The sequence below is a fragment of the Eulemur rufifrons genome, chromosome 7, assembly GCF_041146395.1.
Source record: "Eulemur rufifrons isolate Redbay chromosome 7, OSU_ERuf_1, whole genome shotgun sequence".
Lineage (NCBI taxonomy): Eukaryota > Metazoa > Chordata > Mammalia > Primates > Lemuridae > Eulemur > Eulemur rufifrons.
In genome coordinates, this window is record NC_090989.1 from 130,328,037 (window position 1) to 130,355,011 (window position 26,975).

The following is a 26,975-nucleotide window of genomic DNA, read 5'->3' on the forward strand; positions in this document are numbered from 1 at the left end:
GAAAATAAATCATATCATACATATAGATGTCCATTTATAATGAGGAATTATGAAAGGGTAAAATCTCAATAATAGCCAGTTCTGTTGTCAAATAGTTAATTCAATAATACCACATATTGTGTAACTACTATAGCATCTACTGTCAAATCAGGGAACACCCAGCCACTTTGATCATTTTGCCTAAACTTATCACTATTTACCACTATTATCAAATATTTTATTTAAAAAGAAAGTCACATATGTGAGTTTTCTCCCCATGAACAAATAGTCCTTATATGCCAAAACAATCACATCTTACATGTGTATGTATATTATCATCAGGAGTTTTTCTCCATAATCAGTGTCAAGATATGCCAGTATGTGTGTTAGGAAAGAAAGAAAGGAATTCTTGGGTTAGAAAAGTTGTAGAAAATCAGCCTAGACATTAATCATGCATAACAGAACATTAAAATCTCTGAGATGTTCTACACTAAAAATGTTTTAAATACATGATTTCTAAAATGATATAGCCAAAGCTTTTATTGATTTCTTTGTTTTTAAATTTTACATCATTGTTCAACACAACAGTTTAGAAAATAGTGATCTGAGGGGAAAAAAAGCCATTATAAAATATATATAAAATGTAAATGCTTCAATACAACAGTAAAGACACTAAACTAAAAATGTTATACATAGAAATTTCAGGTATCTTTCACCCATGCAGCACTGAATTAAAAACTAAAAGAAATGTTAAAATCCACATGGTATTTTATGATATATTTATTTAATTTCTAAATTGAGATATTTTGAAAGCCAGAATTTTCTAAACACCATTCTCCAACCCCCCAAAACAAACAAAAATGAAGAATGATACACTACCTATTGGTATGCTTACCCGAACTCTAAGACTAAAATTCAATTTCAAACTCAGCCTAAGGCCTTATTTAAAGCCAAATGAATATGTTTTTCTTCATTTCAGGCTTAAGGACCTTTGCTTTTCTATCTAAGGCCAAGGTTTTCCCTTACCTCCCCTCTGGGGATTCTGCTAAATTGATCTGTAAATGAGCACACAAGGGACATGCCTCAAGTGCAACAGCCCCAGCTCAGGGCTTCCTTCTGTAGGGAGTCTGCCGCATTGTCAGAGAGGCTGGAGCTTAACCCTGGGTTTACATTTCCTGCTCTAAGAGACCTCCTTTCTCTATAGCTATTATTATTGTGGCTTGCAGTTTTTCAGACAAAGAATAAGAACTCAAATGTCAGGAAGTTTAGAAGTTCTGAAATATAAAAGTTGTCTCTTCCAGCTGGTATTTCTATGTAATAATGGCTAGTAACAATAACTCTAAAGGTTACACTTAAGGGTATTTCCTGTGTGTGTGTGATGTTTATAAGCATTATTTCCATCCTAACTTACCAAGGAGCTCTTACTGCCCTTGCCCAATAACACACCACTGGTAAGTGGGAGACCAGCTAATACCCAATATCCTGGCCCCCGAATCTCTCAAGTGCCATAATCGAGCTTTGGAATATTCACTATATATAAATATGTAGGATATTTGTGGATATTTTTGCCCTTCTAGCGTTAAGTGACACTGAGTGGAAACCTTGCGGCATTTGTTACATCTACTCTGAATTAGTAAAATTACTTATATTACATTCACATATTAATTAGAAAGCACCAATATCAAAATTCCTAAAAATGCCACTTCCACACAAATTTGTTCATTTGAGAAATTTGCATTTTTGTCTTTTTTAACTTTTAAAATGAATATATAACTTATATGCAAAAAGCACATAAATTATAAGTGTATAATTTGTAGGTTTTTAAAATGCATGCATACTCCTATGTTACCACCATTCCAATAATGAAATAGAACACTTTCAGCGTTCTAGAAGGCTCCCAGTCCTGAGCACATGCCCAGTCAATAACCTCCAGTGATAACCGTCATTATGAGATGTCACCATAGGCTATTTTCACCTGCTTTTGCACTTTGTAAAAATGTAAGTGTACAGTATGTATTTTTTTGTGTCTGGCTTCTTTCATTCAACATAGTTGTCTGTTAGTATTTTGTTCCTCTTTCATTACTATATAATATTACATTGCAGGACCATAATCGAATTGTTTGCCTGTTCTACTATTGATTAATATTTGGGTTATTTTCTCTTTGAATCTATAATATTATGAATAAGCTACTATAAACATTTCTGAGCATGTTTTGCTGTATATAGCAGTCATTTTTCTGAGGTACATACCTAGGAATTAAGTTCTTAGGTTGAAGAATATGCATAGGTTAAACTTTAACACGTGCTGACAAAGAGTTTTCAAAATGTTGCAATCCTGCAATGCAATTCTGGCACTAATTACATGAAATTAGTGTAGATTTCACAGGTTAAGGGCATAGTCCTCAAAACTGTCCTTACTTCAGATGCCAGTGACAAGTTTGTGGGTCCCAAGCCAGCTTCATGTCTGACAAGTTGGCTACAAATCTGGGGGTTCCCATAAGCCCTACAGGTTTGATAACTTGCTGAAATGATTCATAGAACTCAAGAAAGCACTATACTTACATGTATAATTGTATCATAAAGGATACAAGTCAGGACCAGCTAAATGAAGAGACCCATAGGGCTAGAACTGGGAGGATCCCAAATGCAGAGATTCCATGTCCTCTCCGCATAGAATCAGGATGCATTACCCTCCCTACACCTTCCCAACCAGGAAACTCACCAAGTCTTGCTATCTAGAGCTTTTATTAGGGTTTCATTATGTCGGCATGGTTGATTGAAACAGTGAACAGCTGGTTGAACTCAGTATCCAGACCCATGTCACTCCCAGAGGTCGGGCTGATATTACCTGGCTTGAAGCCCTAATCCTCTAGTTATATGTATGGTTAGTCTTTCTGGTGACTGGGCCGCATCCTGAGTTACCTCCTTAGCATAAACTCAGGTGTGATCCAAGGGGCTCAGATACTCCTATCACTTGGGAAATTATAAGGCCTTAGGAGCTACCTCCCAGGAACTGAGGACAAAGATGAGCCACACTTTTCTTATTGTACAACATTTGTACATATTTATACTTTTGAATGCATAATATTATATAGTTGTAGGCATAACATAGAATATTTCCTATTGTTTTCATTTAACAATATATAAAAGAATACTTTCATTTATCTTCGGTTTTCACATTTACCAATTACATGGTGACATACAATTTCCTAAATGATTGCAGTATTGGGGCTCACAACATGATACCCCAAAGTATGGCACGTTGGCATGCTGAGTACTTTGAGCTGAAGGACACTGGAAGGCCTCAGAAGCCTTGGGAAAAGTGGAGATAAATTTAGTACTACCTAGTAACACTGAAAATGAATCTAAAATATGACCTAAACATTTAACTTCTGGAGAAGCTTTGACCCGTGTGCACCAAAAGATCATTACAAAGAAGTACCCTGCAGTTTTATTTGTATTAGCAAAAATTTGAAACAACCTAAATATCCAATAATAGGAAAAATGATAAATAGTAAAAAAAAAAAAAAAAAAGGCTATAGGATGGAATACCATACAGACATTTCCAGGAACTCATTAAATATTTATTTGTCAGCACGGAGAGATAAACATAAACAAAATGCAGAAGAATGTCTATAATATGGCATCAGACACTAAAAAATTCACACATGCATAGTCAATAAATAAAGTAGGAAGTTAGCATAGTACTAATTTATAAGTCTCAAAGAAATAACATATCTAGGCAATGACCATCAATTACTACTAATGAACATATAAACAGATATCGGGTATTTCCTAAAGAAGTACACTACCGCCTATAAGGAAGTCTTGCCAAAAATATCAAACTTGAATGTGTTCAAGACTGTAGATGTAATTACTTGCTTACAGGGAATGGAGGGACAGAAACACAAGTTATAAGTCTTTACATGAATAAAATCTGCAAATTTCTAATTGTGGGAAACTATAAAACAACTGACTTTTTTTTAACAAATAGTTAGAAAATAATTGGTAACAGACCTATAACTTTAAATATATTTAAGAGACATAGCAGCCAACTCCAAACAATGGGCCTTATGTGGATCCTGATTCTAACAAACTGTACAATAAATATTAGAAGACAATTGGAGGAAAGGAAAACTAAATTTTTGATAATAATAAAGAAATATTTAAAAATTTTTAGTTTTGATAATTATAGCATTGTGTTTTAAAAAGTCATTATCATTTGGAAATACATAGTCAAATAAATACTAAGGAAATGATATTATGACTGGGATTTGCTTCAAAATAATTGAGTGGATTTAGGGGTTAGTGTGTGTGGATATAGATGAAACATGATTGGTCTTGAATGGCTAACTGGTGAAGCTATGTGATGGGTGTTTGGGCTTTCATTATACTATTCTATTCTAGCACATGTTTGGAATATTCCATAATAAAAAATTAACAATAATCACACACATATAAAATTCTATAAATTGTTTGTGGATGTACATCTTTATACATAAAAGTAAGAGAACTAGAATGCAAGGAAGGGCACACACCAAATTCCTACTTGTTCTGGCCTTTTAGGGATCCAAGGATAGGACTAGGGAAATGGCCAGAGAGGATTATAGATACATCCATAATGTTTCATTTTTAAAAAAATCCAGAACAACTAGAAGCAAATATGACAAAATATTAACAGTTGTAAAATTGAGTGACATGAATATGGGTTTTTTAATAAAATTTATCATGTTTTTCTTTTGATTTCTTTAAAAAAATCTAAAAGAGCTAACCGTTCAGTATTGTACATGAATCAAAATAATTTGGGGTGATGAAGATGTTATTCTACTTTCTATGGGATTTGGGTTAGTAAGGAATTTAGCAGGAATACAAATCACACAAGATTAAGATCCAGGTCTGTGCAGCCTGGGAGAGGAAGGGTGGTGTTCAATGGACGTACACATTAAACACATCATGGTTTCTTTGCTTTTGCCAAATAGCAAAAGAAATGCACAAGTTCATTTAACAAATAGATTCATTCAACTAGGGGCAGGCTTATTTCCATCAATCTCCTTAATTAGATCAAGCCCAAATCTGATTTGATACATTTAAGTAGGAAATATAATATGTATAAGTCATATAAATGCATTAAGGAAACAGCCAATTTTTCAATACACCTAGCTCTCTTTTACCTTCAAGACTTTTACACATTCCACTTCCTCTAACTTGAAAACTCCTTTCCCCATGCTTTGCTAATGCCTACCCAGCTTTCAGGACTCAAATATGACATCTTTTCTTGCAGAACTCTTACCCAAACTTCTTCAACTGAGATAGGTCTTCCCACTAATTGGAGTGTAACAATTCCTCACACCATCTGAAGATGTCTCTTGATTTGTTTGTATCTCCAACAGTAAAGTCAAGGCAGGGTTCACTCTCATTGTTATTTGTATCCAGCAATTAAGTGAGTAACTTACTTACACACTTACCAAGGGTTCAATATCTATCTGTTCATTTGCTAAATAAATTGAACAATATTGAAGCCAAATATCTAAACAATAACAGCCTTGGAATAATATTAACAATATTAATAATATTAACAATAGCAGTGGGAAAACTGACATTCAGAAGGAAACCTTAGGCTAAAGGAGTGTAGAGAGCTTATTAGAAGCAAAGGTATATGGGAGAATGACTCCATGATCCAATAGGATACAGAATACCAACTCTGTGAGTAGACTCTGAAACTGCAAGCCATCAAGCAGAACTTGCATATATTGTATTGTCATCTAAGCAACAGAGCAATGATTTGCCAGGTTCTCTCATCTACATTTAATGAATGTGCCAACATCAAACCAATTTTCCACCAGGCATCTTTTTTGACAAAGGCTAACACCCATAGAGGTCATTTGATCAGCTAAGGAGAAAATGATTTTTTTCAGAAAAAATCATTGCTTTAACTTAAATGAGCAAAAGCATTTGGATGCTCTCCAAGTACTCAAGACATATCTAAATGTAAGAAACATTTCACTGTCAGTAGATTTTTGCTATAGCTATTTTCCCTAATGTTCTATGGTAGGTTAATAAAGTGAAACATAGCAAGTCCAAAGTAAAGGATGGATAGGCTTAAGGGGATCTTAAGACATTATTTTTCTTAGAATCACTTATGTGCTCATACAAATTGCATTTAACCAATATATTGTGGTCATATTATGGAATGCCCACAGATACTTGCACTCTGAAATTTTTAAATGGAAATACATAATCATTACCAACACAATTTGTCAGTTAAACCCTGGACACAACTTTAGAAATCATCTATGTGTGATATTTCCCTTGGATAGGGGCTATGTTTCACCTATGTTCATATCCCTGTGGTTCTCAATCCTTTCCCTGGAACCCAGTGAGTATTCAGTACATATTTAAATTTTATTGAAGTTTATCACTTTATAATTCAGAAAAGCTACATTCTAAGAAAAAAAAAGCATGAGATAAAATGAAAGCTATTTTGTTCCATTAATGGGCTTCCTTTTTCTGTAACAAGACTTTTTTCTAGCCAAAAGAATATAATCATTTTTATTATTTTTTAATTGACATATAATAATCATACATATTTATGGGATACAGTGTGGTGTTTCCATACCTGTGTACAATGTTTAGTGACCACAGCAAGGTAATTAGCATATCCAATACCTCAAGCATTTATCATTTTTTTGTACTAGGAACATTAAAAAATTCTCTTTTCTAGCTATTTGAAAATATAAATTATTTGTAACTATACTCACCCTACAGTGCTAAAGAACACTAGAACTTATTCCTCCTGTCTAGCTGTAATTTTGTTTTCTGTTAACTAACCTCTCCCTATTCCCTCCTTCTCCCTACCCTTCCCAGCTGCTAGTTACCAATATTCCCCTCTCTACTTCTCAACTTATTTAGCTTCTACATATAAGCAGGGACATGAGGTATTTACATTTCTTTGTCTGGCTTGTTACACTTAACATAATGACCTCCAGTTCCATCCACGTTGCCACAAATGACAGATTTTCGTTATTTTTTATGGCTGAATAAATATTCCATTGTATATATACATATACCACATTTTCTTTATCCATTCATCTGTTGATGGATACCAACATTGATTCCATAGCTTAACTATTTCAACAATGCTGCAACAAACACAAAAGTGCATATATCAATTCAACATACTGATTCCCTTTCCTTTGGATATATATCCCGTAGTGGGATTGCTGCATGATATGGTAGTTGTAGTTGTAGTTTTTTGAGAAAGATCCATATTGTTTTCCATAATGACTGTCCTAATTTAACATTCTTACTCACAGTACATAAAGTTCCCTTTTCTCCACATTCTTGCCAGCATTTATTATTTTTTTGTCGTTTTGATAATAGTGATTCTGAGGTGAGATGATGTCTCATTGTGATTTTGGTTTGTATATCCCTGATAATTAGTTATGTTTAGCATTTTTCATGTACTTGTTGACCATTTCTATGTCTTCTTTTGAAAATTGTCTATCAGATCATATCCCCATTTTTTAATTGGATTTTTATTTTTGTTATTGTTTGATTCCTTTCAACCAATAATTCTGCCTATTAATCTGCCTAATATTCTGCCTATTAATCCCTTGTTGAAAGAATAGTTTGCAAATATTTTCTCCTACTCTGAAGGTTGTATCTTCACTCTACTGACTGTCACCTTGGCTATGCAGAAACTTTTTAGTTTGATATAACCCCATTTGTCTATTTTTGCCTTTGTTGCCTGCATTTTTTATGTCTTATCCAAAATATCTTTGCCCAGACAAATGTCCTGAAGCATTTCCCCTATGTTTCCTTCTAAGAGATTGATAATTTTGGGTCTTACATTTAGGTGTTCAATGTATTTTGAGTTAATTTTGTATATGGTATGATATAGGGGTCTTCTGCATATGGATATTCAGTTTTCCCAGCATCGTTTATTAAAGAGACTGTCCTTTCCTCAGTTATCTTCTTGGCACCTTTGTCAAAAATCAGTTGGCTATAAATAAATGCATTAATTTCTGGGTTCTCTATTCTGTTCCATTGGTCTATGTTTCTGCTTTTATGCCAATATCATGTTGTTTTGGTTATTATGGCATTGAGTATATTTTGAAAGTAGTATGATGCCTCCACCAGTTTTGTTCTCTTCACTCAGGATTGCTTTAACTATTCAGGGTCTTTTGTGGTTCCTTATGAATTTTAGGATTTTTTTTCTATTCCTGCAAAAAAATATCAGTATTTTGATAGAGACTGCATTTCTAAAAAAAGAATGAATGATGCCTGGTTGACCTAATACCACCCATGAAGAAGACTTCAGTGTTTAATTTGGACATTTTAGAAACCTTGTCATCAGCATTTACAAAGTCTTAATTTTACTCTAATATAATATTTGATTAGAGTCTTGTTTTTGATGAACTTACATAGCAAAATCTCTTTCAAAGGTAATGGATGCCTGTGGAGCCTGCTGCCACAGAGAGAAGTCAGGTTTCTCAACGGTCTTCAGGACTGGTTTCTGCAAAAGGTCTAAGGTAATTAAACCCCACAACTCCACAGTTTGGATTCCATTTTCACAAATGCCCTGGAGCATTATTGATTGAACAAGAAAATATATTCCAGAAACCTATTCTATTACCAGCTGTATCAGAAGTCCACAATGCATCTGGTTATTTGGCAGGTCATTACAATGTGGGTCAGTCAGGTGTGGAAATGCGCTTGACTCTGAGGTAAAAATAAAGGTAAGGACAATATACTTTTATACATAAATTATAGATGTCTAAATTTCAAGGATCTTCCTATTATTAAATATGTCCTTCCTGCTTTTCTATTGTTAAAATTTTTTCTTTTATAAATCACAGTGGTATTAGATAGAGGGCTCCATTCATTCATTCATTATATCCTGGCTTGAAAAAAATTAAAATGTGTCAGTCTTACATTAGTCTTTTAATATTTATTTTTTAATATTTTAACAGGGTGTTAGTCTCCCAGGGCTACTATAACAAAATACTGCAAACTCAGTGGCTTCAAACAATGGAAATATATCATATTACTGTTCTGGAGGCTAGAAGTTTGAAATCAAAGTGTTGGCAAATCCATACTTCCTCTGAAACCTGTATGGGAAATCTTTCCTTGCCTATTCCTAGTGTCTGGTTTTTTGCCAGCAATCTTTAGAATTCCTTGGCTTGTAGGTGCATCACTCCAATCCTGTGTCGTCACATCGTATTCTCCCTGTGTATGTTTGTCTTTGTGTCCAAATTTCTCTTTTTATAAGGATACCAGTCATATTGGATCAGGGTCTACCCTAATGAACTCATTTTAACTTGATTACATCTGTTAAGATCATACTTTCAAATAACGTTGCATTCTGATGTATTGTGGGTTAGGACTTCATATCTTTTTAAGAGGACACAATTCAACTCATAACAAATGGAATAGATAATACAAAAATCTAGGAACCACTGTGAAATTATATTCAGGCACTAATTCTAGGGTGTCTTGGTCAATGGAAAAATAGTAATTAAAGTCAGTTTTCCTATCTAAATGGCTAAAAGAAAAAGTTTGAACAATAAGTGGATTACTGAGACCATTCCTTCCTTGTCCCACTTCATGACATAATCAGTTTTATCCTCAAAGAATTTTGTGATCCCCAAAGGTGTAGAACGAAGAAACAAACTCAAGGAATTAAAACATTCAGAGATGAGGAGAATAGAATTAAAAGAAGTAGCACACCACTTGATGGCAGATCTTTATTGTCCAGAGTGCAAACAACCTAGATACAGTATTTTTGAATTGTCACAAAATGAAAGTTATGAAGTCTATAGAAAAAATTAAACAATGGCACATTGGTAAGAGCCTCGTAAATGATTATCATGGCTTTAACTGTTTGGTTTGATTATGAAAATCATAAATTGGGGGCTACATGATTTTAACTGTACATTTTTTTCCTCATTTCTTTGCATGTGTTTTCTTTGTTTAAATCACGATTTAAGGCCCTCAAAAACGTATAATCATATGTGGAATGGCTCTTCTTATACAAATTCCCTCTCTGTAGGTTAATCTATGTGACCTTTTCTAGCATGAAAATTCCAAGATAACACATACACACATGAAATTCAGTATGTAAGAATATTCTTGCTTGTTTTTCCATTTGTGCAAAAAGGGAAATGCACATATATGTCTATATGTGCATATGTTTGTATGTGTGTATGTACATAAACATACATATTATTTATGTACCAGCATTACTCCACCAATTCCCTAAGAAAATCTCTCACTGCTGATGATTTGGCATCAACACTTAAGTGCACATATAGCAATAACATTCAAGGGGTGTCAGGCAGATGGGAGGGGGGAGGAGGAGATGGATATATTCACACATAATGAGTGCGGTGCTCACTGTCTGGGGGATGGACACGCTTGAAGCTTTGACTCGGGTGGGGCAAGGGCAATATTTGTAATCTGAACATTTGTACCCCCATAATATGCTGAAATAAAAAAGAAAAAAATATAATTTGGCATCTCTTAATATCTTTTGATTTGTGCTTGGGCTGGGTGGATATTTTCTTGAAATGTTCTACTTCTTGCACTGAAGTATTCATTCACTAATTCACTAATTTACATCTCCTCCTCCCCCATAGGTGGCCCATATACTTCTTTCTCTTAACCAGTGATGTGGAACTCAAGCCACAAGGGGCATTTCATTTTAGCAAACACTGCCTTCCAGGAACTACCCCAGACCTACATCTCTGAATTCATTTTCCATTCCTACTTGCCCCAGACATTTTGCTGCAGTAATACAGACCTACTGGCAATGCCTTGCATAATCCAGTGTGTTTTATTGTCTCCTTTTCTTTTCTATTGCTCTTTCTTTTCTTCAATCTTTATTACTTATATATTACATGTATAATTCCTATCTATCCCTCTAAAGGCAATTGTTTCCAAGAAGACCCCCTCCAGTCTCTCAGTAGGCTAATACTCCTCCTCCAAGTCCTCACAGCACCCTGTAAATTGTATTATCATGTCATTTACCATCTGCTACTCAAATAATATGCTTATAGTTCTACCTCCCTAAATTGCAAAAGAGGTACTAAGTTTTATTTATCTTTGAAAAACAAGTGCCCGATGACAGAAAGTGCTCAATAAAGGTTTATTGTTGAAGAAAGTAATTAGATATGTAAAAACAGACACCCCAGTTGACTGTCAATCACTTTAAAGAGAAAAAGCTGATCCAAGATATAATTCTGGGTGGAAGCCACATTGTTCAACTTTGTAGGAGAACTGCAGTGTCATCTGAGGGTGACTTGTGTTTTGGGGCCTTGATGTATGCAAAATAAATTGCATATTTAAAAGGTAAAACACTTTTAAAATGATTACCAAGTATTTAAGCCGACCATTCTCAACTTTAGCTGTACACTGGGTATCAGCTGGGGAGCTTGCTAAAGGTACAGAGCCAGGGTCTCAACACAAGACAAATTCGGTTTGATGTTTAAAATGCTCTTTGGGGATGACTAGGAAGCACTGTCAAAACCCTAGTAACAGAATCACATTCCTTAGATTAAAATTTTTTAGCCAGATGTTTTCAAAACACCAAGGCCTTCTTTCCCACCAGTAAGTAATTTTGTAGCCAAATAATTCTATAAAGGATATGGTATTACCCTCTTCTTACAGGAAATAGAATTTGAGGAATAGCCAGGATAAATGATTTGTCATGGTCACCTGTATATTACCAGCCAGCTCCAAGATTTAAATCTAGGTTTTTTAAAATCCAGTGTTCTTCCTACACATCACAATGACTCTGGAACTGTGTGGAGTAGGTAAACAAACTTCTGAACTCAATTTAAAAATTGGATCTAAATGAGGATTCCTTGGTGGTTGACAAACCACAAGTAGAAATGCATATACATTAACAAAACAAAAACAAAAACTTACAGAGAAAATGAAACCAGAACAATGTTAAGGAAACAAAGGCTATTATAAGTATCTCCTACAATTGACTGGCTTTTATTAATATTACAGTGCAGGCTATTTTTAATCCCTAAAGAGTTGCCAAAGCACTGTTTCACTTCTCTCCATATTTTTCTGTACTCTGCCTGTTTTTTACTTACTGGCTTTTAAGGACTTAAGTTAAAGGAACTAATATAAAAGTAAACTGAGTCAGAAGCTTAAATCAGATATAACGAAGACCAAGTGCCCAGAAGGATGTTCTCAATTGTGGAAATCAAGGAAAGATAAAGTTGAGGATATATGGTATTTCCAGAAACCCTAAAGATTAAGTCCACCTGAACCACAGGCAAACATAACCCAATACCGAAGAACCTCTCAACCATGAAGTTACAGTTACCTTTTGGTTGTATTTGAAACACGTTTGGTGTCTATCATATAGAAACACATATAAATTTTTGAAAAACTCAAAATACAGTGCTTTTGGACTATTGGTGGCTTACTGTATAGACTATAACATAAATTGTATAAACTAAAATATAAACTGGAACCATTTAACCACTCTTCACATGGTTTGAAGGAGTTTGAATATCCCAGATGGTTTCCCATGAGAAAGCACACTGAGAAACACTGATTTAAGAGGTTATTTTGCTAGTTGGAACACTACCTAGTACATTTTGTATTTCCCATGCACTTCAAATCTCCTTCCATAGGGACTCTTGGAATATACTGCACTATAATTTCTTTTCTATTTTTATTTATTTTTAATCAAATAATGCACACATGGAAACAAATCAAATAGTACAAAACAGCTTTAAATGAAAATCAAAACTCTCCATTTAAACCTTCCCAGCCCTGAAGTAAATGCTTGAAATATTTATTATCGTTATTACTATTATTTTTTTTTTCAATGACCTGTGAACTTTTTATTGGTATAAGGGCACTCTGGTCCTACTGCCTCAATGCCTCAGAACTTTGGTGTCGTTGGTCTCAGACATCACTTTGCCATCCACTATCCTGCGGGTCATGGTCTTTTGGATGGTTTGCATGGAGTTGCTGCTGTCCATGGCATCACCAAGACTGAAGTCTTCCCCGTCTTCCAGCAGGCGGCGGTAGGTGGCAATCTCAGCCTCCAGCTTGACCTTGATGTTCAGCAGGGCCTCGTACTCCTGGGCCTGGTGCTGCCCCTCTGCCCAGGTCTGTGCCAGCTCCGACTCCAGGGGCAGCAGGACCCCATTGAGTGCTCCATCTGCATGGCGTAGCGGGCCTCCACCTCCCTCAGGCTGTTCTCTAAGTTGGCCTTCACATTTCTCATGGAGTCCAGGTCGATCTCCAAGGACTGGACTGCACGTCTCAGCTCCGTGAGTGTCATCTCGGCAGCGTCGACCTAGGCGGACTGTGAGGTGACCACTGTGGATCTCTCCTCAATCTGCTGGCACCAGTACTTGTCCAGCTCCTCTCGGTTCTTCTGAGCCAGCTCGTCATACTGGGCCCGGATGTCCGCCATGATCTTGCTGAGGTCCTGGGATTTGGGAGTGTCTACTTCCATGGTCAACCCAGAGCTGGCAATCTGGGCTTGTAGGCCTTTTACTTCCTCCTCCTGGTTCTTCTTCATGAAGACCAGCTCCTCCTTGAGAGCCTCGATCTCTGTCTCTAGCTGCAGCCGAGTGATATTGGTGTCATCAATGACCTTGCGGAGCCCATGGATGTCGCTCTCCACAGACTGGCGCATTGGCAGCTCTGTCTCATACTTGACTCTAAAGTCACCAGCAGCAAGACGGGCATTGTCAATCTGCAGAACGATGCGGGCATTGTCCACACAATTTGCAAAGATCTGAGTCCTCAGGTCCTCGATGATTTTGAAGTAATGCGCCCAGTCTCTGACCTGGGCCCCTTCTTCTCCAGGTGTTCCCGGATTTTGCTTTCCAGCCTTCGATTATCGATCTCCAGGCTCTTCACTCTGTCCAGGTAGGAGGCCAGGCGATCCTTGAGCTCTTGCATGGTCTCCTTCTCGGTCTGGATGCCCCCTATTCCTGCCAGACCCCCGGCCATCCCGCGGCCAGGCCCCCGGACCACCAGCCGCTCCGCATGCTGGTGGAGCAGGACACGGAGATCCGGGAGCCTGAGCCCCCGGTGCCTGCATAGACGCTGGCCGCACTGCTGACGGGCAGGATGCTAAGGCTGGGCGCCTGGGGACCGGTAGTTGGTGGAGAAGGTGGTGGAGCGAGTGGTGAAACTCATGCTGTCAGCGGAAGAGAGCGAGAGGACAGGACTCAAGGGTCGGTGGGCTACTACTATTATTATTAGGGTTTTTTCTGCCAGTTGACATCATAGCTCTAAAGAATATACTAACACATTAAATCTCTGAACACTAAGAAATATGAGAATTTAGCATGTATACACTATCACACATTTTATGTCTTTCTTTCCATATTCCTCTACATAACCTTTCAAAGTTTTATTAATTTGAATATTCTATTATTTTACAACTATACATAATATATTCCACTTATATGTTTGGGCCCATTAATTTGAATCAGGATCTCAAATTCCCTGATTGAAGTCATGAATTTTCTTTCACCTTTTCTCCCTCAATTTCCAATTCCCAAATTTTCTCAACTACATTTATACTTCTAAATGTTCAAAATTTTCTAACTGAAATATTGTGTCTTTTAACTACAACCCATTCTTTTAGACTTTTCTGGTGACTCTAAAATTTGAACGCTAATAAAAATCATTATGACTGCTTTGATTTTATCAATATTTTTGTCTGCTGGTGGGGGTGATGTGATATAATTAGATTTCTTTATCTATGATTCCAATACTACAAATCTTGGTTCATTCAAAAGAGAGTAAGTACCGTTGAGAAAAATAGCTTCTAACTTCTTATTACTCATTGATTGCTTGAAATTCTGTTTTATTTTTGACTCATTGACATATAAACTATATTTTTGTACTGTTTCTTTTTGCCTTTATTTTCTATTAATAATGCTTTTTATCTTAATAAAAAACAAATTGTCCTCTTTTCAACCAATCCCCATGTTTTCAGCCCTAGGGGTCCCAAGCTTTTGGCTTTATTCATTCAGCATTCCACCTGCAGATCCTAATTCTAGACCTCAAGGTTCTGATCTCATACTCTATTTTTCTATTCACTGCACTCCCATTCACCCTCTGGCTTCCAGAATTATTTAAAGCTTTCATCCGTTGGTGACCCACACCACCTCTGTCCTGTTGTAATTATGTCTCCTTTTTGCATTTCTTTAAATTTATTTCAAGAAAATCTTGGGAGGGAAGGAATTGTATGCTTATGATCTTTGTGCCATTTTGAAATATAACTAGAGTTATTTCTAAATGTGTTTTAAATAACAAATCTAAAGAAAAGTAATCTTGGCTCATAAAAATGTACACTTGTCCAATATACTTGACATCAATAAATTGAAGTATGCAGGTAAAGGATTATTGCTGCTCATATTTGACCATAAAAACTATGCCATTTATATAATAGGTCTTCTAAATAACATGTTAACTTCAAGAACATGATTTAGGATCATGTCATTTCCTCTAAAATCTTCTGGGGACTCTTAGTGAGAGTTGCTTTCCCCTTTCTTGGAATATGTAATTCCTTCCATCATAAAAATAATACATGACAGCTAAAACTGCATTTTCATCCTTCCTCTGTTCCTGAATTTCCTTTGTCTTATAAGTCAACTTTCTAAACCAGTTATCCAGATCTTTCTGAATAACAATTTGCATTTTGTAACAGATTCTTGGCTAAAAAATAAGCAAACATAGAAAAGGCAATCACAATGAAGAAAATGTACTATTAATACTGCTAAAGACTTCCACTAAGTATCTGGCAAAATAGGCTGGCTGCCTGTGCACCTCTAAGATAGTGATGTTAACTCTTAAAAATTAAAAAAAAAAAAACACGTCTTGAATCAAGTATCAGGCTGCTAAGCCGAATTTCAAACTATTCCAAAACATTCAACAGGAAAGCACCATGCACTGCGTGACATAGCTTGGCAGAGTTCCTATAACCATTTGCACTTTATCATGTAAATCCACACAGGAATAAATTAAAGACAACAAAGGGTTAAAATGGATGGTGAAGGAGATAGTTGAACATGGAAAATGGAAATGAAATTGCTTCTAAAGAAATAAAGTATCCTTGAACACAAATTTTGAGACAGATAGACTTGGATTGACTTTCCATAATAATCTCCCACCAAATTTTTGAACTTAGGAAAGCAGACTGGGAGGATTAAATGAGATAATATATGCAAAGTATTTGGAAAAAAGCCAGCTATACAGATCCATATTAGTATTATGGTTTTCAGACACCATCATCCTCCTGATTCTGAGGGCCAAATAAGTAGAAGAAATAATAAGATTCCTACGCTGTATCTCCAGTGCTTAAGATCATGATGAAATATATAATCATTAAAATATTCCATATTGATTGTTGAGATATTAGTCAATATAATAAAGAATTGAAAACAATGCACTGAAGACAAATCGAGAGGGTTGAGCAGTTTGTTAAGGCTTCAAGATAGAGGCTGAATATGTATGCTTGCACGAAGGATGGCACTCAGTAAGTGCGGACAAGAGAGGAAAGATGATCCCCTCTATGTGGACAGATGTCTTCTGGATCTCTGTGGAGTTTTGATCAAGGATGGGCATGTAACCTAATTGTTGGGGCAGATACAGTCATGCAAAACAAATGGTTCTGACCTTTAGGAAGGAACCCAGAGTAAGAAAGGGTAGAGAAATATATAAATAAATTTTAATTCAAATTAGCAAGTGTTGAAATAAAAATATAAACAAAGTGCCAGGAAAGCAGAGGAGCGGAGCTAGTTACTCATTCTTAGGGTACACTGGAAGATTTCAAAGGAGAGGTGATATCTGAGCTGGAAGAGTAGGAATTGTTTAGATATAAAAGGGAAAAATGACAATTATAACAGAAACAGTCCAAGTAAAGGTGTAAATAATGTGATGTTGTCAGTAAACATTTCAACTTTAGGTATAAATGGAGAACAGTATGTGTGAAGGAGGTGACGGTGGGAAGGTAGGTTGGGACAAGCAAATGAAGTATCCTGTGTGCTGCGTTAATGAATTTAGACTTTACTCCTCTGAGCAATGGGAAGCTATAATAAACATGCATCTCAAAAGTATGTATAAAGATATTCATATTTTAGAAAAATAATTTGGACAAAAATATGAAGGAAGAAAGTCCATCTGGATTCAAGAAGACAAAGTAAGAGGTTTCACTGCAATAGTCCAGCTGAGAAATACAGGTCACAACTCAGCTAGTAGCAACTGGGGACTGAATGGGAGACGGGGGAGATTTTTAGGGGACAGGCTTTTAAGTCAGCATTATCTGTCTGAAATAAGGTCCCAGGAAGGCTAATTCTTCTCATCTGGGTAACTGAATGGATTGTGACAACATAGACCATCACATGAATAAAGGGAAAATGGCAAATTTCAGAAAGGTGTGTGGGTAGGAGAATTAATGAGTTCATGTTAGGAATATATTAAATTTTATGAGATATGTAGTAGATATGTAGAAAATGAAAAATAAGGCCCAGGATTAAAGTAGGTTCAGTGCTGAAGTTATAAATTCAAGAATTCTTGGTGTAATTGAAGACATAGGAGTGGATAATATGTAACAGACTTTTGAGTAAAGTTAGAAGAGAGAGGGCTACAGAGAGATTCCGGGGGGAACACTGATGTCTCTGGGGATGTCAGAGGGAAAAGATTCAACAAAGGGGCTGAAGAGGTGAGAGCTTGAGGAGAACCAGGAGAGAATCAACACTGTATCTAAAGGGAAAGAGGATTTAGAAGAAAGGAATTATCATACAGGCCAATTTCTGTGCCATTTTTGAAAGCTTTATTAAAAGTAAAGTCTATTATCTCCTTTGGATGCTCAAATTTTAATGACTATAAGCTTATAGGACCTACATTCTCCATGGCGGGCACTGTGACTGAGCCTGGCGGTACAAAGACAAGCTAAAGTCCCTGGTCTCGATGAGTGTGCAATCGACTGAGGATGACAGATGCATGAGGAGGTAATTACCAAACGACACAATATTATAATAATTGCTGTAAAACAGAGTCATAATTACAAACACCTGGGAGGGACTAATGAATATTGTTGGAGATGGGTCATAGAAGGCTTCAGAGTGGGAGAAAAGTTACAAGTTAAGAGCAAAGCGTTTTTCTCCTTAAGCCTGATACTCAGTAGTTTTAATAAGGTTCTTTTTATAAGATTTTCATCTCTTAGCTAAATGAAAAAATTCTAATTAATTACAATTACTAGTTTCTTTTAAGATTTTTACCTTTATTTAAAAATCCATGATATGATGTAATTTTTAGAATGTGTAGTACCAATGTTTAGTTTAAGATAAAGACCGGATTTAATTGAAGAATCTATGAATAAATTAACTATGCAAGAATAAGAAGCATTTGTCAAACAGTACACAACCTTACAGAGATAATCTGTAAAATATATACATAAAGACATTAAAGAAAAAACTAAGTAAATTAGAGACACATATATCTGTGGATAAAAAGATTCAAAATAATTTTTAAAAAATCTCTTTGTTCTTTCCCGATTGGACTATAGAATCAATGCAATGTGAAATGAATAGCAATGAGGTTTTTCACGGGACTTGATAGAATAATTATAAAATTTACAAGGGAGAGGAAAGTATCAAGAATAGAAAAACCACCCTTAAAGAATGAGAATATGGAGAGGCCATGCCCTACCAGACATCAGGTCTTATTATAAAGCCATATATTAGGGTAGTAGCATTCACTTAGAGGAAAAGAAATAGACCAATGAAGCAGACCTAAAGCCCATAAGCATATCCATTTTCAAAATGGCATTCATCCACTCATTCAATAGGTATTATTGAGCACTGACTTTGTGCTAAGCATTTTTATAGGGGCCGGGGGTCCAGCAGTAAACAAAACCAACAAAAACCCTTTTCCTTATTGTGCTTATGTTACAGTGGGGGAGATACACAATAAAATAAATAAGACAAGTATATATAAATTTAAATATTCATAACAGTGATACAAAAAAATAAAGCAGGGAAGAAGGATTACAAAAGTTTGGGAAGCACTGAATTTTAAATATAAATGGCCATATATGGACTCATTGAAAAAATGTCTTTGGAGAAAAAGCCAAAAGGGGGTAAGGAAGGAAGCATGTGGCAACCTGAAGGAAGAGCACTTCAGGCAGAGATCAAAACAAATACAAAGAACCTGCAATAAGAGCATATCTAGGGCAGATATGTCATTGTCATTCAGTGGAGACAGAAGTGACAAATCAATGAATGAATTGAGACAACCATTTACCTCTATGGAAAAAATTAATTTATACCTGCCACTATACGCAAAAATGAATTTCCAGTAGATTACAGACTTAAATATGAAAAGCAAAATTCTACCTTTTAAAAGACAAGGAAAATATTTCAACGGCCTCAAGTGGCACAAGATATTTTACAAAAGACACAAAAGGGTTCAAGTAACTTTGAAACTAAGAACATTTGTTCATCAAAAGTCACTGTATGAGAACAAAAAGACAAGTCACAAATCTGACAAAGGATTCCTATCCCTCAAATAAAAAGAACTTCAACAATTCAGTAAGAAAAATGAGTTTGAGGTTGCTGTGAGCTAGGCTGATGCCAAGGCACTCTAGCCTGGGCAACAGAGTGAGACTCTGTCTCAAAAAAAAAACTTAAATAAATAAATAAATAAATATGTATACAGCATCTTAAAGTCATGTGTTAAACACGGTAACTCAGAAAAATAAGTATGAAAAATGTTTCATGAAGTCCCTCATACCATCTTTGAATTAAATTGTAATCAACTGAAATTTCATATTATAAATTTCTTTTTTCACACGTGCCTCCTCAATAAACAAAACTATTTTACAATGTTCTCTTTTTCATAAGTGCTTCCTCAATAAACAAAATCATTTTATAATGTTCTATTTTACCTAAGTAAAGGGACATGAACAGTCTATTTGCTCCTCTATTACTTAAATAGGGAAACATTACTGAATGGTTAGTGAAATAGAACAAAGTGAAAAAGAAATTTAATAGATTTCTAAAATCATTACTCACTAAGACTTACCTTTAATGAGTTGATTACATGATTAAATACTATAATGATATTTAGTTTTAAGTTTAATGTTTCTCATTTAAAGTCCAATATGAGCATACATGAACTTACTAACTACTCATAAATGTTGCTACATTATCCTCGTATAGAGAAAACACACAGGCAATTAATTACGTATTCACCTACTCTTGCGTCACACCCTGAACCTTGATTTACCAGGAACTGATCTGCCTCTGAAATCCGAAACTCATCATTCACACTGTCCACAAGATTCTTTGAGTTCTACTTTATTTTTTTTCCTCATTGTATTCTGATTTGACCTCATTCATAACTGTTCCTCCTAGTTGTAGTTCCTTCTCCAATATCCAGCCTAGAAACCTTGGTCTTTCATACCAATGGTTTTTATGTCTCAGTTGTTCCACTATATTTCCATCACATTTTTTCTTAAAAATTTCCATCATAGATCAAGCAAACATCTGAATTCTTAGGCCTTTTCTTCATTTCTGTTATCTTCACCAGCTGCTCAAACCTGACACTTCTCTTGTTATAATACTAGTGGTGAGACATTAGACAGGTTAATTAGCCTCTTTAAACCTGATTATTTATTAATGAGACAATAACATGTGACATATAGGTATGCTGCGGGGATTAAGTAAGATTATATTTGCAAAGAAATTAATTACTATAGTTTCTGGCACACAAGAAATTCTCGTAATTATCACTTATGATTATTAGTATTTTCTTGACTTATCTAAGCAGAACAAAACCCCATGTAGATTTCCTGCTTAGTTTTCACATACTTGCTGCTTCTCTGTAAACTCCTTTACGAGATACTGCTCCTCTGCCCATCCCTTGAATGATACCATTCTCCAGTATTCCATCTGTGTTCCAATGTGATGATTCATTTATCTATTATGATTTAGTATCCTTGTAGAGGATACTACTTTTTAAATCATAAACAAATAGTAAGACAAACAAGTTAATGATTGCCATCTGTGGCAATTTTTTTTTTCTTTTTTTAGACAGAGTTTTGCTTGGTCACCCTGGGTAGGGTGCAGTGGCATCCTCAGCTCACTGCAACCTCAAACTCCTGGGCTCAAGCAATCCTCCTGCCTCAGCCTCCTGAGTAGCTGGGATTATAGGCACTCTTACTATGCCTGGCTAAGTTTTCTATTTTTAGTAGTCTTGCTATTGCTCGGGCTGGTCTCAAAGTCCTGAGCTCAAGCAATCCTCCCACTCGGCTTCCCAGAGTACTAGGATTACAGGCGTGAGCCATGGTGCCCGGCCCAGTGGCAATATATTGATGTGTCTTGCATTACTCCCTTCTAATCTTGTTCTCTATAATTGGATTTATATTTTCTCATAGAGTCTTTCCTCCTTAGTAATTTTGTCTTCATGGCAAAAAACAATTACTGCATTATGTGTAATTTTCTGTTTTTTGAAAAAGAAAACTTAAAAAGAAAATCTATCTGCAGTAAAGCTTAGGTTTGCCCAAACTCCTGTTCTCAAATCAGATCTTTTAGATGTGCAAGGAATGGCAATTTCTATTTCAGGATTTCAAATCCCAGCAACAGGTACCTTTCAAGGATAAAGCCTATTCCATTTTCTTCTAAGCAGAAAGCAGTTAGAATCTGTCAATCAAAGTACAAAACATCCACCAGGGAACAGCATTCTAGAACACAAAGCCATTCATTCATCTAAATCAAATGAAAAGGTATATCACCTAGGCAGGCCCTTGTCTTAACGTTCTCTATTCTCTATACCAGTTAACAGGCAATAAGGGCTGAAATATGGCCTGCACAGCAAGCTTCTGATTGACTGTGAAATGACACCATGCATGGCAGATGCTTGCAGGACCTCAGAGTGTCCCTCATACATCTACAGCCACCAGGAAATAATAGCCTGAGGTCACTGAATGTCCTCCTCCTCCCCTGCCATTGCTATGTCCCCATGCTCCTCCTCCTTCCCCTTTTCTGGGCACTCCCAACTAGTCCTGCTTGAGAGCGCTCAACCCAATTTATTTCTTGCTTTGCAATGGAGACTCTGGCTATCTGTCTTTAAGGGAAGAACAGGTGGACTAGAGGTTGTGTACAGTGACCAAGGATCTGGCTTTTCTCCATCCTCCCCCACCTCTCCTAGTTCTAATGCTGCTGTTCTTAGCAATGTTTCTGGCTCCCTTCCATTGCCACACTTCCCAGACAAATCTTTTGTCATTCTCTTTTCACCCGTGAACAAGACCTAACTCTGGGCCAAAGCATCCAAAACAACTGCTGAAATGTAAACGGCTCTTACTCCATCTTTTGTGGGCAAAGTTCCATGATTACCATCTCTTCTGCATGAATTTAACTGGAAAAGAGAAGGATGGGGAAGTGGCACATAAATAAAGGAGAGCCTTTTGCCAGTTCTTGATTGTAGTACTAGTAGTAAATCACTTTTTCAAACACAACCCCCCCCACTCCAAACATATGTACACATACATGCACGTATGTATACAGAATGCATTTGAAAAACTTAAAAAGAACTTATTTTTGCTTCTGGATCCCTAGCTCTATGTTATAGGCTTTGTTTAACATTACAATGGACAACAGGAAAGAAAATGTTAAATGAAACCATTGGCAATGAGAAGAAAGAGACCAAAAGATAAGCTAGTTCAAGGAAACTGGTGAAAAATAGCAAAAGAGCTTCTTAAAAGGAGGCAACAAAAGAAAAGTGCCAGGGTACTGGCCAAAGCCAAGACTTTGTGATGAGTTTATCCTGCCATTAAGGCCTCAGTGCATTACTGTTTACTGTCTAAATTCTGGCTTCCTAGGGTAAAGCTTAACCTGCAGGAGACTAAACACGAAATAGTTAAAGCAAGGAGACAGTAGGCAGCTGTTCAGCGGAGTTGCTTACCCACAGGAACACTGGGACTGGAAGACAACACACGACTCTAGCAGATAGGGCTTTTGCAAGATGGGGTGGGTTCATTCAGACAATGCTCAGAAGTTGCTCTTTTATCAATTAAAACCGTAGGGCTTTCTGTGTAATACTTCACATCAGAACCTCAAGATCATTTGCAGTTACTTTGAAGTACGTACTTGTCTGGACTTCCCATGATTGTAGCATCTTTGTGAAAGCGTGGGATGACAAATAGGATCAGAGCTAGCTAAAGTCTGTGTATTCTTACTTTAAAACAGTCCAATCTTAGGTCTGGCTCCCCAGAAGCAGACTTTGAGACAAAGATTACACTGTACAAGTGATTTTTTTTTTTTTTTTTGAGACAGAGTCTCGCTCTGTTGCCCATGCTAGAGTGCCGTGGCATCAGCCTAGCTCACAGGAACCTCAAACTCCTGGGCTCAAGCGATCCTCCTGCCTCAGCCTCCTGAGTAGCTGGGACTACAGGCATGTGCCACCATACCTGGCTAATTTTTTCTATATATTTTTAGTTGTCCAGCTAATTTCTTTCTATTTTTAGTGGAGACAGGGTCTCGCTCTTGCTCAGGCTGGTCTCGAACTCCTGAGCTCCAATAATCCTCCCGCCTCGGCCTCCCAGAGTGCTAGGATTACAGGCATGAGCCACCGTGCCCAGCTGTACAATGATTTTTAATGACATGCTCTTAGGAGAGACAAGTACATTTTCAGAGAAGCAGGACAGGGAGAAGGAAGAAGGACAGAGGGAGAAGTACAGGTAGAGAGAAGAATCAACATTGTGATTTCAGGCCAAGATTGTGGAGAATGTCTTAAGCCTGATCCCACAAGGGTGTCTAGGCTACCCCACAGTTTGTCCTGCTCAGAGGTAAGGCATCTAGGCCTGAATATGCTCACATCTATCAATCACTGCTAAGGACTTCCCAGGGGCATCTCAAACCTCCAGATACTCTGGCTCTCTGCCTGAGTTGGTGAAGTGGCTCCACTAGTACCATGACTGTCTTATGAAGAAGAGTCAAAGGTGTAGGGTATTGAAAACAAAAGTGTATTAATGCCAGGAAGAGCACACAGATACACTAAGGGGGATTGAGGAGACCAGGATAGATACCTGACAGTGTCCACTACGGGTCCTTTAAGCAGTCATGACATAGCAACCAGGAGTCTTAAGTCTGGTAATCAGTCTTACATACATAAGAATTGGAGAAAAATATAAGCCAATTCTGCCTTGTCTTTTGCCCCACAAAATTATTTTTAAACTTTCCAATCAGTTTAATCCTATGTTCATTCATAATGTTATTCAGATCTGCTGGCCATGGCCTATAAAAAGAAGATGCAAGATGAACTCATGACCTAGGATATAACTACCCTTTATGTAATAATTAGCTATTGAACCACAATGGTAACTATACACATTTTTAAACACTTGGACATATATACACGCCTATGTATCACATAGTCAATTAATAACAGTATAAAATTAAATTGCTCATTTGCTACTATAGGTAAAGCCAATAGTAATTAAATGTTCTACCTTTTCATAACCAGTATTAAACAGTTAAATAGTTGTGCCTAGCCCAATCTTACAAATATGCGTTTGTCTTAATAGCACTTGAGCTGGAGAAGGAACCTGGAAATCATGCTTATCAGTGCTCACACACCAGGGAGCCTCTGTGAACTTCATCAGACAGCCACATGCTCAGACCCCACCCAGTATTTCTTCCAGGGTCAAGAACATAGCACATCCATAAGCTCAGTTCTTTCACCTTTATTCAGTTCTTGGCTTCATCCTCCAAGACCTATTCACGTACAGGTCTTCACTTTTGCACACCTGGGAGACAGGAACAGATATATAGTGCCATTCCCCTCTCTCTGTCTCTCCATATATATATATGGAAAACAGAGTACCTACTATATGAGCAATATTGAATACCAGACCATCTTTAGAAATTGGAATGAACTAATCTTCCATTTCCAGTTTCTTCAATTTTATCTTCTATCCCAGAACTCTAAGTCCAATGTGATCCAGCCAAGGGCAGCATGCACTTACTAAGGAGGAATACATTGTTTTCAACTGAACCACATTTTACCAAAGTGGTTTTTGAATAGCAGCAAACTAGAACTGTCTTCACACATAAACTTTCTTGACCAAGAAAGACAAAGAAGATAGGCATGAAAGTTTAAAGCGATTTTCTATGAATGCCACGTATATCATATGTCATCCTCCAGTCCTTCATTCTGTATGGGTTTTCTATCACGAAAAAGGCACAATACCTACTTATGAATTGAGCCTTTTTAATCTACATGGACAAGTATTAATGCAATTTCACAATGTGAAGGAATTTTTATTTTTCAGGTGGTAACAACCAGGAATTTAACAGCTTTGCCTGAAACATAATGAATATTTAGCTTCAAAAATTCATAGAAACTCTTTCTCCATCACCTTTTAGTTAAAACAAAAAGATGACACAGGAAAGAAAGTTATCCAGAGTGTGTGAGCCAACTCTGAATTTCAGTTTCAGCAGCTGCAAGGAGGGAAGAGGCTAATTTGAGTTGAAAATATTTACTGCCAAACAACTCAATAACTTTATAACAAAATTAAAGGATAAATAAAATTAAATAAAAAAGTAAAATAGAAAATAACAAACCACACTATTCACCTTACAGAGCTGGGGAGTCTACACAAGTGAGAACTTACTATTCTTCAGAAATTTCTACTCTTGCTTTCAAATGGTCCATGAGCTGTATGACAACAGTCAGAAGAAAATTTTTTTTTATCTGCCAAGTGTCCTCTCACGTTTTAAGGTGATGCTAGGAGGAAGAAGAAGCCTAGGACTACAAGTAGTTTTAATTTCCCTTCATGTACCTGAGGATTTGGGTCTTTGTCATACCCCTCTTTTCTCCTGTCTTCATAGGGGAGAAATACTGTCAAGGTTAATGATGGAGAGGAAAGGAGGATATAGCTTTGTAACATTCTCTGGCTTCTCTCCTTACTTCCAGACCTGAAAACAACCAATTCAGCCTAAGAATGTATCCCTCTACTAATGTACTTGGAGGAGTTACAAGTTTTACTTTTATAATATTTATGCTAGTTTTCCCAAAGTTTTCCCGGATGCCAGAAATCTTAATGCTAGAACATGTTATAGCCGATAGCTTGTGTATTTGTATATTTGAAAAAAATACTGACCACTAACCTAAAAACAAAGTATTTTATTTAAATTGACTTTGCTTTAAAAATGAAGCTATGTTTTAGTTTCAGATTCAATAAGCTAGTTATAATTTATAATCTAATTAATTAATGGCTTCATTTTCTTTTTTGGTGGGAATACTTACAGAGATTATTTTCAAGTAGTGTTGTCATATGACTCAAGAAGTCCTACAATTCACACTGCATTGATATTTATTAAATGGAATAAGCAAAATTCCTGCAACTGTATTCAAGTTATGTGAGCTAGAAACTTTTAATTCAAAAAAGAAAAATATTAATAAAAGGATCTAAAGAAAATGAGACATTATCTCAATTCCAACAAAACTTAAGAATGTAATGCACAAAGAGTAACAAACAACATACAAGTAAAATGGGAGAGGAGTTCAGAGGGAAGAAAGAGAGAGAATGAGAGTGATTTCTGACTATAGTAAAGAAAAAAGGCTTCAGTGGAAAACAGCTTTAAAGCTCATACTTGAGGATTGGATAGGACCACAAAAAAATGGAAAGGTGGTGAGAGGAACATTAGACTGGGCAACTACCTAAGAAAATGCATGAAATGAAAAAGGCACAGAGGCAGGAAAGCATTTTCAACCAACCCAGGGTTTTGTGATTTATCTGCAGTATTAGGTAGAAACCTAGGAAGGTTGTTTTAAGATAAGCTCACCAAAGATCTTGAATATGTTTTTGAGTGAGTGGAAAATGGCATCATAGACGGTCTTTAGAAGTTGTAATCCAACATGCATGTGGAGAGATGGTTGAATAGGAAAGAAGACACAGAGATATGTTAAATATGGCAATGATCCAAGCAACACCTAAT

The 26,975-nt window shown here is 36.4% G+C and overlaps 1 protein-coding gene and 1 pseudogene across 1 annotated transcript in view; both read right to left on the reverse strand.

Moving 5' to 3' along the window:
• The window catches only part of ZNF385D (zinc finger protein 385D), a 227,308-nt gene that overhangs the window by 132,981 nt on the left and 67,352 nt on the right, over positions 1-26,975 (reverse strand). The gene's annotated exons all lie outside the window — the stretch shown is intronic.
• Positions 12,831-14,160, reverse strand: LOC138386716 (keratin, type I cytoskeletal 18 pseudogene; annotated as a pseudogene).